We start from the raw sequence: 12,973 nt of genomic DNA, 5'->3' as shown, positions 1-12,973 counted from the left end.
TATTTTTGCGCGTGCGTCTGCTGGCGGTAACCGTTATTGTCGGCTTTGACGAGTAGCCTGCCTAACCTCGTGGATATCGAGGCCGGACAGCAGTGATGAAGCGGCAACTCACTTATAACCCCTTTCGTCTAAGTTGCGGGGACACGGCCTATGACTCGTACCTTTAAAGCGTAAAAAAGAAAAAAAAAAATGAACTGGCTGATTATACTAAATACGCTACATGGGACTGATGGCGAGGGTGTAGCAAGTGGGGGGCAGTAAACTTCTTTTCGATGGTTCTTGAAGTTCCTTTTTTTTTTTTCTTCTTCTTCTTGTTGGTAATGGTCCCGTCTCCTTGCTTCGTCGAAAGAATTTCAATGGGCCGAATTAAATTAACAAACTGATTTAATTAAACTAATAGGTTGAATGGATGAACAAACACAGCACAGTTGAGAGGAAGAACAAATAAAACACAGAGTTGGGTCGCCCTCCGGCTTAGGACAGTCCGTCGTCCCAAGCGAGCGTACGGGAGAACGTCCGTCTTCTTCCTCGCTCGGGCCGCAACTCCCCGGGCCGCAACTCCCCGGGCCACCCATCGCACCTCGTCGTTTTCGCGCGCTTTCCGTTTCCGTGAAAACGTCCTTGGTGTCCCCCCCGTTCACACAGATTCGTGGAACACCGTAGCCGAGGTCCAGTTCGCCGAAGCGTCCCAACCCCGGCCTTTCCACCACTGGCATTCCACTCTCGAGGACGCGCACGAGATTTACGACTGCGCTTTACACATACAAAATAAGAAAAACAACACCCAACGGACGCTCGACGGGGTCCGCCGACGGCGTTCGGAGCCTCGCGCGCTAGCCACCAGGCCAAACACCGAACGGCAGAGTGCCCTTCAATGCGCGAAACCCCTCGCCCCTCAAGAAAGACACAAAACAGATAACGCGCACAAGCAGGGACACTTCACACTGTAACCCAAAACAAGAAAAGGTCCCCCCTCCCTGGGTACGGGCGCCGCTCCGCCCGCGCGCCTCGCGGGCCGGCTGCCCGAAACGGCAGGAAACACAAACACACACAAAAAGAAAACTCGAGAAAACATGCACTGTTGACGACCTTACACGCCCCTCCTAAGATCGTTGCAACAACCTCACTGGTTGTTGCACACGATAAATAACATAAAGGTCGTCACAACTTCATTACAACGCACAAAAAAAAAAAAAAAAAAAAAAGAAACAAAACCGCCAGTACAATCTGGCGCCGAGTTACAGAACCCTAAATACAATCACCTCACGGGGGGCGTAGAACAAGACGCCATGCAAATACACTTCACACAAAGAGTCGCATGAGTGGCCCGACCGCATTGTCCCCGAAACCCACTGGTGGCAAAAGCGGTGTTGGGCGCTAAATCGGCTCGCTACCTCCCCGTGCGCGAGGCAAGCGTGACAGTGCGTCAGCATTTGCGTGAGCGGTGCCCCTTCGGTGGGTTACAGTCACATTGTATCGCTGCAGCGCCAAAGCCCAACGCGCCAGTTTTGCCCCGGCTGGCTGGCTGGCCGTGATGTAGGCCAAAGGATTATGGTCGGATACGACATGCACCCGCGCCCCATATACCCAAGTGTCAAATCTGCGTAGAGCCCACATCACTGCGAAGGCCTCTCGCTCAATTGTGGCCCATCTCATCTGCGTTTCGTTGAACCGGTGGCTCGCGAACGATATGGGAAGCTCTCTGCCTGATCCATCCATCTGGGCCAGGCAGGCGCCGGCCGCAAAAGCGGATGCGTCCGTAAATAGCCAGTATGGCTTGTCAGGATCCGGAGTTGAGAGCATCGCCGCTCTACAAAGTGCTGCCTTTAGTTTCTTAAAAGCCTCTTCCGCCTCTGGATTCCACGGAATGCAATTTGGCACTTTCTTTCCCGTCAGCGCTGTGAGGGGTCTAGCAATTTCCGCATAGTTTTCAACATAGTCTCTATAGTAACCGCAGAGACCGAGAGCACTCCTGAGCTCGCGTTTTGTGCCAGGCGTCGCCAACTCATTGATGGCGTCAACTTTCTCAGGGTCAGGTCCATGCTGCCCCGATCCCACGACGTGTCCCAGGTACCGGATGTGCGGTGCCGCGACCTGACATTTCTGTAGGTTGGCTTTAAATTCCGCCTCGCGTACAGCACTGAGCACCGCCCTAAGGTGATCAAGGTGTTCCTCCCAAGCTCCGGAGAATACTGCTATATCGTCCAAGTACGCGCAAGCGTACTCTTGGTGTGCCCTTAGCAGCTCGTTCATGGCTCTTTGAAATGTCGCGGCCGCGTTTTTCAGTCCGAAGGGCATGACCCGCCACGCAAATTGCCCGACGTGGGTAACAAAGGCCGTTTTCTCCTGGCTTTCTTCTTCCAGAGGAATTTGCCAGTACCCTCGTTTTAGGTCTATTAGGGTAATGAATTTCGCGCCACCCACGCGAAAGATTAGTTCCTGCTGGCGGGCCATAGGGAAAGCGTCGTCCACAGTACCGGCGTTCAAGGCCCTGTAATCCACACAAAGCCTGAGTGAGCCGTCCTTCTTAGTTACACACACCACTGGATGGGCGAACGCGCTCGAAGCCGGATATACGAGCCCTGAATCTAGCAGCTCGTCCACCTGTCTGGCTACCTCCTTTTTGAGGAGTTGAGGCACGCGATAGGTATACCGCTTTTTCGGGATGAACCCCTCTTTCAGTACTATCCTGTGTTCTCCGATGCGCGCCGCTCCCGGCCGTCCCTGAAATACATCTCCGTATGACCCAAACAACTGGCGTATCTGCTCATCCCGGGACGGAGTCAGATGCTCTGTCGCACTGGACGGCAAACAACCATCCAGCTGCTCATCGGACGGCGGGGCGCACTCGACTTCCCCGAATTCGGCATCCTCGCCAAAAATCACGCTTGTGTGGCTTACTCTCGCATGATATGGGCGCAGGTGATTTGCATGTACCACCTTTCTCTTTCCGTCTTCCACCTCAATTTCGTATGAGTTCTGGCGGGGCCTCGAACTGACCCTATAGGGGCCGCACCACCTTGCACCGAGCTTTCCGTGACTGTCCGTGCGAAACAAAATTACGTCCTCTCCAACGTTGAATGTTTTTGGTCGGGCACGGCGGTTGTAGTGCGCGGCATAAGCTCCCTGCTTCGCGGTGGCGGTGAGCCCCGCCATCTCGGCCGCCAATTGCAACTGCTCCCTCAACTTCTCCAAGTATCGGGCCGCTGGTTCTCTAAGATTATTGGGGATATCTACCTCTCCTGACCAAGTTTTCTTTAGTATGGACAAGGGTCCCGTCGGGTGTCTCCCGTAGAGCATCTGGAATGGAGAGACTCCCGTTGTATCATGCGGCACTTCTCTGTATGCCCAGAGCAGGAAAGGTACACATTTGTCCCAGTTACGCCTGTCACTTTCAATTACATGATAAATCATGTTTTTGAAAACGCGGTTCCATCTCTCGACGGAGCCGTTACTCTCAGGATGCTCCGGAGTGGAAAACCGCGGCGAACTGCCGATTTTCTCGCAGAGTAGCTGCGTCATCTGAGCGGCGAAATTAGTACCCTGATCACTGCATATCGTTTCCGGGACGCCGGTGCGCGAGAAAATCTCAAGAAGCGCGTCGCACGTCTTCCCCGCTGTAAGCGACGTTAGGCAGACGACTTCTGGCCAGCGCGTATGTAGGTCGGTGACGCAAAGCGCGTACCTGTGTCCCCTTGCTGACGGGGGGTTAAGCGGCCCGATAACATCGATGTTCACCACCTGAAAGGGGTAACTAGGCCGCGTGAGCGGGGCGATAGGAATTCTATCTGCTGTTCGGCGGTCTGATCTCATTTGACATCCATGGCAGGTCCTGCAATGTTCGTTGATGTCTGCGTTAACACCCGGCCAGTAGAAGCTCATCTTTACTCTGTTCATTGTTTTCCTCTTTCCCAGGTGCCCTCCCCACGGGGACTCATGCGCCAGCATCAGTACTTCGCCTCTTCTCTCCCTAGGCAGCACTAGCTGCTCATACAGTATGCCGGCAATTTTGTCTTTGTGGTAGAGCAAGCCATCGCGTACGAACATCCCGTGGCTACTCGCTTTCCCCTGGCGCCAAGCATCGGCGAGGCCCGGGTCCGACCGCTGCGCCTCACGGAATACATGATTCTCTTGCGCTCTCGTCGCCTCGAGGTGTGTCTCGTTAGCGGCCACTAGTACCTCATCCGTACTCCGATCTGCCTCGTTGTTTCCCAACGGCCGAAGTTCTTGCTCTCCCCAGCTGCCAGTGCCCAGGGTCCCGGCTTCCACTAGTTTCATGTCGGGCATCTCACAAGCTCTGCTGCGTGCCTGCTTAAGCATGTCCCAAGCCTCTGCAGAGAGTAAGCAGTCTGCTTCCCTGGACGCCAGCTCACTCGTTACGGCGCACAACAGCGACGCACTCTCTCTGATCTGCCGATCCCGATCTACTGCTAAGCTTAGCGGCACTCTAGCGAGCTTGGCTACCACTCTAGCACCAAAAGCTCCCACTAGTGGTATATTGCCCACCACCTCCACCTGGTCGCTGGGTATGGCGCCCTCTTTAATCACCGTTATCTCTGCACCCGTGTCGATCAGGGCCCTCAGACCCGTCTCGCCGCATCTCAAGTCGACGTATTCTAGTGACGCGAGGCCATCCTTCCCCGATGGCTCCCCGCAAGGCGGAAAGTGGCGGGTCGTTCCCCGTCCGACCGCTCCGCTGTCATGGTTGTCGACAGCGTTAAGTCTTTCTTGCGCTACTCTGTTCACGCTTTTCTTATGCGCGTCACCAGTTGCTGGTTTTTTAGGGCAAGAGCGAGCGAAATGTGGTCCGTCGCAAATGAAGCATGTTGAGGATCTCGAGGAGAGTGGCTGTTCCTGCGCAGCTAGGCCGGACTTTTGCAAAGTTGCTTGTTTGCCAGAGGGGATTCTGCCTGCAACTGTTTGCTTCCTTCCCGACCCCTTACCTTCGCAATCCTCGTAAGCCTCCACCAACCTCGCTATCTCATGTAGCCTCACCCAACCGTCCCCCTCCTCTCGTTTCACGTACTTATACGCCTCAGTGCTCAGTGTCTGCTTCATCTGGTCAGCCACGTGGAGAGCAATCAGGCCCTCTAGCGTTTTGATCCCCCGCGCCGCCATGTAAAAAGCATAGTAGCTCTCAATTCGCGACGCGAAGTGCTGCCAGGTCTCGTCACGAGCCGGAAGCGCATTGCGGAACTGCCTGAGGTAGTCACCTGGCGACAGACGCAACTCGGACAGAATCGTCTTTTTTACCAGATCGTAACTGTCGAGCTCCTCGGTTGAAAGTTTAGAAAAGAGGTGTGGGATTCTCGCGGTCACCAGAGGCAAAACTAAATGGCTTCTAACCTCTTCAGGCACCCTATAGGAACGAAAAATGCCCTCGATTCCCTCGAGCCACACTGGAACCTCTGGATCTGAGGGAATTGCGGTCAGTAAACTCTTAAGCCGTTTTGCGAAATGCGCTAGTGATTCCTCGCGCGTCGGCTTACCATCTGTTAGCGAGCCCTGTGGTCCACCACTTCGCAGCTCTAACTGACGTGTTTTTTCCCGCTCAATGAGCAGCGTGGTCTTCCTAAGCTCCAGCTCCATTTCTAGCCGTCGCATAGCTGAATCGGGAGCCTCGCCACCGCTTTTATCTGCTCCTGCTGATCCTATTGTTTCCATCATTTCGCCTGCCCCCGTCGCCTCCTCTGCTCTTGAAACTCCGCTATCACTTCCGCTCCCCTCCGCACTCATTTTCGTGACCCTTGCACCGCTACGAAGAATCATGCACAATTCCTGTTATTCGTTACAAAACGCACAGCACCAGTGGGTTCCGAGGACCAGCATAAGGGCCACTCACCTTTCCGCTGGCGTAGCCACCCTACTTTCCCCGACTACCGCGTCGTCTGCCGTTCTTGCGCCCGGGCTTTGCTTCTCTCCGCTGCCAATGCGCGATGTACCCCTTGGAAAACACACGAAAGTCCACCGCTAGTCCATTAGCGGCTGACCCCTTGGCCGGTGCGCTGGAAGTCAGTTTCGTGATGCGCTGAGCACCGCTGGCTCGGTCCGTTGGCCGTGCGCGCTGGTGCGCGGCTCGCACCTTACGCGCACTGATGGCTCAGTCCGTTGGCCACAATGCTGGGCGTCTCTCGATGCTAAGCCGCTAGCTCCTTAGCCTCAGTGTCGGTCCGTCGATCTGAAGTGATGGCTCTGTCCGTCGGCCACAATGTTGCTGTGTTCTCGCCCTGTCCTCTCTCGACGGAGACTTCCTTCTCAAGCGCTGTCCATCGGCCTGGAAGTCTTCTTGCTGAACAAGTTTTTTTTTTTTTTTTTTGTGATCGCCGAAGCCTGACGGGAGACGGTGATCCTGTATTCGGCTGCGCCAGTAAACTTCTTTTCGATGGTTCTTGAAGTTCCTTTTTTTTTTCTTCTTCTTCTTGTTGGTAATGGTCCCGTCTCCTTGCTTCGTCGAAAGAATTTCAATGGGCCGAATTAAATTAACAAACTGATTTAATTAAACTAATAGGTTGAATGGATGAACAAACACAGCACAGTTGAGAGGAAGAACAAATAAAACACAGAGTTGGGTCGCCCTCCGGCTTAGGACAGTCCGTCGTCCCAAGCGAGCGTACGGGAGAACGTCCGTCTTCTTCCTCGCTCGGGCCGCAACTCCCCGGGCCGCAACTCCCCGGGCCACCCATCGCACCTCGTCGTTTTCGCGCGCTTTCCGTTTCCGTGAAAACGTCCTTGGTGTCCCCCCCGTTCACACAGATTCGTGGAACACCGTAGCCGAGGTCCAGTTCGCCGAAGCGTCCCAACCCCGGCCTTTCCACCACTGGCATTCCACTCTCGAGGACGCGCACGAGATTTACGACTGCGCTTTACACATACAAAATAAGAAAAACAACACCCAACGGACGCTCGACGGGGTCCGCCGACGGCGTTCGGAGCCTCGCGCGCTAGCCACCAGGCCAAACACCGAACGGCAGAGTGCCCTTCAATGCGCGAAACCCCTCGCCCCTCAAGAAAGACACAAAACAGATAACGCGCACAAGCAGGGACACTTCACACTGTAACCCAAAACAAGAAAAGGTCCCCCCTCCCTGGGTACGGGCGCCGCTCCGCCCGCGCGCCTCGCGGGCCGGCTGCCCGAAACGGCAGGAAACACAAACACACACAAAAAGAAAACTCGAGAAAACATGCACTGTTGACGACCTTACAGGGGCCTTTCGCTATTCTGAAGCTAAGCAAAAAAAATAATAATCTGTGCCAGGACAACTTGGCACATGCATTGATATTATTCCCAGACTTGTTAGCTTTCACTTGTTTCTTTTAGATCGATCTCCTCACATACCGGTTGTTTCAACCAATACTTTCAAAAATTCCTAACTACAGGCAGTTTTAAATGGACAGAGAAATTTTCAAGAACGAACAATCAGCTGCGACTGACGTAAATTGTTTTGAAAGTCGCCGTGGTTAGCCGCTAATTAACCAGAAATCAATAATTAGCTTTTTTTTTTATGTTTACATAGTCCGGTGACTATTCCCAAGGAAGAGTTCGAAGCCCTGGACAAGATGATGCCGTATCAGTTTTTCGTACGGAGACTGCAAAAGCGAATATTACAAAACATCTGCTTCAAATACTAGCGATTTACATTAAATCGCTCAAAGGCAGATGAGGGCTGCGGCTGTATATGATTTAAAGACGGCAGAAAATTCTACGCATATAACGCGATCATAGACAGCAATGGCGCTTGCCGTTTTTTCTTTTTTTTTTGTCGCCATAGAAAACGGGTCCACATACCCACTTTGTGGACACTTCCAGACTATACGGGCAGGTTCTTGCACGCAGACATGATAGAGGGAACAAACGAAAGAAAATTCTCTAACTGGGCGTGGAATGTCCCGAGTTCCCACTCAAACCGGAATAACTCCAAAATTCGACCAATAGACTATTTGAAAACTCATTTCTAAGAGCAGTCCATAATGCAACTCGAAGTCGTATATTCAGGCGTGTCTTTGACCGTGACCTCGTCATCAAATGCATTTACTATGTAAGGGATGAACGATATATGTGCCTACGCTCGTATAGCTACAAGTTCCCTATATAAAAACTGGTAGTTTCGTTAACTGAGGTAAACGTGGGCAATTAAAAAGAAATAAATATAACGTTGTCCTGCCTCCCGCACCGCCAAAAGCACAACGGGCTTAAACCAGTACAAAATATAAGTTGGGCAAAAAAGAAAAATTTTGGATTGCAGAAAACAATAAAAAAAAAAATCAGAACAAAAAAAAAGGGGGGGGGGGGGGGTGCATGTAAAAGCTTTGGAGGTGTTTGAAAGCAGCGATAAAATTTCTTTTCGTTTTTCTTGTACATATTTACCCTCTCTCTTTTCGCATATCTTGGTTGCCTGCCCATTTGTTAATTTTATTATTCCTTGATAATTTGCCCTTGGTATGTTCTGCAAAGATGGACTGTGATCGATTTAATAATATCAATGTAGAACTAATATATTCGTATGCTAGTTGACTACTACTGAATGGAGGAGAGGCGATGGTCTAGTTATACATTCAGCATTTAATTATCCCATAATGTCTTGTTGCTTCCTTTTAATTGTACGACAAGAGGTTCTCGGTAGTTACTCTATTGCTCAAAGTTACTTTGGACAGTATAACTGCATTTTCACAAAGATGATGACGCAAAATTTTTTTTTTTTTTTTTTTTTTTTAAGTGTTGTGACTTAGATATATTGATATTTACTGAGCAAGAAACGTGCCTGCCTCGTGGGTTACGACACATATTCATCCGCCCTGTAAGTCCAGGGGGTGTTTGGTAACAGTTGCCGCAACGAAGTTCGCTCGACCAAAGGGGAGCGAGATGATAGCGACCAGTGATTTGATAACCCACGTTGGGAAGCAAAATAATTCGTTGATTCGCTCTTGGGGGAGAATCCTGACTGGAGCAAGTGAAGTCAGTTAACTGACTTTGCTGTTTGCGTTTCTTTCTCTTTTTTTTTTTATGCTCAACCCATTGGTGAGCGTTATAAAATAAACTTGCATAGCAAAATACGGGAAGGGTTCAACGAAATGGGAGCAGATGAATAAAAACACTCAATCCATAGGGAGCCTTGGGGCACATTGCCCATAAGAACAAAATCCAGTGTTGCCCACTTAGTGGGCTTGCGTATGCTAAGTTGGCAGCCTGCTAACGGCCGCCTTCGGTTGATGTTCCCTATTTTTTCTGTTAATTAAATAATTACTGTTATAAGGGTTACGTAATCTCTCTAAGGTTGAAAAACTGCCTGTTAACATTGAATGGTGTTTTGCCTGATTGTGACCTCTAATATAATTTATTACTTCTTTAATTGCTAGTGTTCCTACTACAAAATTATTGCTATATGAGGAAAGTGTAAATTTTGCTGAGTGGGTAACATTCCCGCCTTTGTCGAAGACTACAAATGCTGTTCCCACTGTGTTTTCAGATTCCGATCCATCTGTGTATATTTGGAAGTCATAGTAAATAAAATTCTAGTTACATGAGATACTAGTTTGCTTAGCTGGGTGCACGGTCCGCCTGTTCGCTTGAGTAACAATTTTGTTACTGTAATGTCTCTTCCTTCCAATTTGAAGATGCTGAAGAATTATCCTGATCAAAAAGGAAATCCACATGATTACATAGGTCGCCGAGCCAGCAACGATTTGACGTCAAAAACTTGATCTTTGCCACGGTATCTAGCTGTGGTAGCGCAAAAAAAGAAAAAAAAAAGAAAAAAAAAACAGACTCAGTTAGGTTAGGACATTTTGCTAAGCTAGTTGGTACATGATCGATTGAAGATTACAGACAGCGCTGAGGACACCGGCATCCCTCTCGTGTCAGAGGGATGCTGCAGCGCCTGTAGTTCCACGTTGGGATACCACCGTTGCTGGTCGTGGGCTCTGTGGATGCAGCGATCACCATTTCGCGTAGGCGTTTCGAGAACGCTCAGACTATCGGTATCCGCTGCAGCTTCTCGGTCTACGTACGCGCGTTCATTGCCTGGCCTGAGACGCGCACGCAATGTGTTACTCACCGCGCCGTGGCCAGGTATAGTGCGAGAGTAAGATATCAAATCAGACGAGAGAAAGGAGAGAGAAGTAAGATGTGTACATCATTGGCTGTATTGACGTTTTCTGGGGAAGGGCTGCTCGAAGGTTGCGCAGGTGCTTCAGGGCAACTGAAAACAAAGAGCAAATCGGGCCCAGTTGCTCACAAAGCGAAGAGCGGTGCACGCAGTCGGGGAGAGGACACGGTGTGAAAGAGGAGGAGAGAGGGCGAGCCCTGGAACAGGAAGCAGCAGGCGCAAGCGCGGCCAGGCGGAAGGCGGCCATCTGCGCCCAAGGGAAGCGCCCGACGGAGACGAAACAAAAAACACCGGCGCACACAAGCCGAAGCAAAAGAGACAAGGGGGAGCTTATAAATAACAGACGCGAAAAAAAGCAAGAGAGAAGATGAAACAGAGGGGAGGGGAAAGTGAACGAGCAGTCGCAGATGTTCGCGGCCTTCTCCAGGCAAACTGCCACCAATGCCTGCTGCCGCCGGTCGGCCGTTATCAAACGGGGATGCAAACTTCACAGCGAGTACACGACAATGCTTCATACTAAAAGGAGGTGGGTGGGGGTCTTCCATTGAATTCCTACGCGCGGTAGCTCGATGTGGCTGCCACACACATGAACTGAACGGTAGGGATGTACTTCACGAAGGACGTCAGAGTACAGCAGTGCTGACGTTTATACGTGTTGTGAACAGTTCCGTTTCCTTCGCCTCAGCACTACTTGATGGCCACTTTTGAGGATTATCAATTTCCTTCAGTTAACAGAAAAGCGCTGAAGACGGGGACAAGAAAGAACACGAACAAGTGCTTGTCCACGTTCTTTATTGTCCCCGTGTTCAGCGCATTTGTGTTCGCTATATTTTACCAACAAGCCCAGACCCACATTTTACTATTCCTTCAGTTCTTTATTCCGGGACACTCCACGCGACTTAATGAAAATGTAGTAATGTGATCATTGCTTAAAAACACGCACCACAACGGAAAAAGAAAAGGTTAGAAATAATAAACACCCAAGACACAATCGAACAAATAAAAGAGACGGCGAAGATTTCTCACATCCCGTACGAGTATACAGCAGGCCTGTTCTGCCTCTCGAAATCCCTCCTGTTTACCCCAAGGCAACGAGCTAGCATATATATGCTATTAACGCGGCATTACGCGGGTAGGAAGCAGAATTACAGATGCTGAGCGCACACAAACGTTTGCTGGAAAATAAAGCAAACCTTATACACGCCGGAAAACATCGATAGGCAGCTAGTACCATACCTCGACTTTGGGTCACGCAGCCCCTAATCGCTTAATGTTCTTATCGGAAGTCTCCGACTGCCGGAACAGGATTAAAACATCCAATATTTTGACAAGTCAGCCTCTAATTGTTGCTGCTGTAAAAAATAACCGGAATGATAAGAACTTCAGAATTTCTCCATTTGAATAACCAGCCGCATTGAGGTAAATATAGGACAACCAGCACCACATAGCGTATAACTACTCTTTCATATCGGCAAACCCGGCCAGCCAATATATCTTTCAAGATTAGCAGTCCACCACCTGAAAACTACCCGGAATCTTAATTTTCAAAGTGAACGAAGCAAAGTGAAAAGAGGGAGAAGAGGGAAAAAAAAATGATTACACCCCGAGCAAAGACCATGTTCCCTTTGCTGGGGCAGCTGGTGGATTCTGTTCTTCCATTTCCTCCTTGACTCCTGCTCGCCCCAGCCCCTTTCATGTATTTTTTGATCCCCTTTCGTCACAACGCCGTATGGGATATGTCGTGAAATTGCTTGCACCTCATCAGGGCACGGCCTGGCTCACGCGGCAGCGGCGGCGCGCCGCCGCCACTCGAGTCCAGCCGTGATCCGAGATACTTAGTGGACGGGCGAGGCCTTTCTTCATAAACCTCACAGTGTTCGCGTAACAGAGAATTTTCCCAAGTTAAAACACCGTTGCGTCGTTGTACATTACCAGAAACCCCGTGGCCAATTACAAAGCCCACGCTGAACACGTGGTAAGGGGAGAAGGCGGTCATAAGCAACGTTGGCGAAGGAAAGACACTTCGGGGAGAAAACATTAACATCTTCCTTCTTCATCCCGCTAGAAATTGAAAGGTCCTGCCCTTTTTAACACGAATGTCAGGCTTTTACAAAGTACCGTGCTGCTGTACAGTGCAGACTACAGTGCCGCCGGGGCTTTGTGAAATATTCTTGCACATTATCCAAGCCTGTCGACACCATTGAATTTATCACCTGCCAATCGCAGTTGTTCTATTTTTTTATTTTCAGTTTGGAATCTCTCGAAGGGAAGGAACTTTACTCGAACGAGGTTTTCAGATGCTGAACTTTTGCGAAATCCTCCCAGAAACGCCATCCTACCCGGTGCTAATGAATATTCAGACGAAAGACCCTCAGCGAAATGATACTTTCAGGCTAGCGAACATTTTGGAATACTTGCACTAAACCACTGATTCCCGATCGGAATTTGTTATTTCGGCACATATGCAGGAATTCTCCTTGGCTAAACTGAGCTTTAGCTTTCGTCATTTCAGAGGCTTAGTGCGGGTAACAACTCTGGGTAGCACTGTGGTTTTCGAAGAATATGCAGGATATGACTAAGGAGCGCACAAGACTGTTACGCTCAGAATCTCTTAAGGTGCAGAGAAAATGACAAGACACTAGAGGGTGGTCTCTGAGTCGCAGAAAACAGATCACTGCTTAAGGCTCTCTTGATAAAATTTGTCGGACGGTGGCAAAAAGTGTATCAAGTTCTATACCGGTTCGAGAAATCTGGTTAAGTATTTTAAGGCAAACGCCTTTAGGCGCTCATACTCGCTGTGACAGTCCGTCCGTTACATCCCAAGGCTGGAACAAGTAGTGGTAGTAGTGTAATGGGCAATTGCCTGTACC

General features: G+C 50.2%; 1 protein-coding gene across 1 annotated transcript in view; it reads right to left on the bottom strand.

Moving 5' to 3' along the window:
- Positions 1–12,973, bottom strand: part of nvy (CBFA2/RUNX1 partner transcriptional co-repressor nervy) — a 172,507-nt gene that overhangs the window by 148,058 nt on the left and 11,476 nt on the right. The window lies entirely within an intron of this gene.

This window comes from Amblyomma maculatum, chromosome 1 (genome assembly GCF_055883805.1).
Source record: "Amblyomma maculatum isolate TAMU_Amacu chromosome 1, ASM5588380v1, whole genome shotgun sequence".
Taxonomy (NCBI): Eukaryota; Metazoa; Arthropoda; class Arachnida; order Ixodida; family Ixodidae; genus Amblyomma; species Amblyomma maculatum.
Note: the sequence above shows the minus strand (reverse complement) of the source record. Positions and strands in the feature narration are given on the sequence as shown.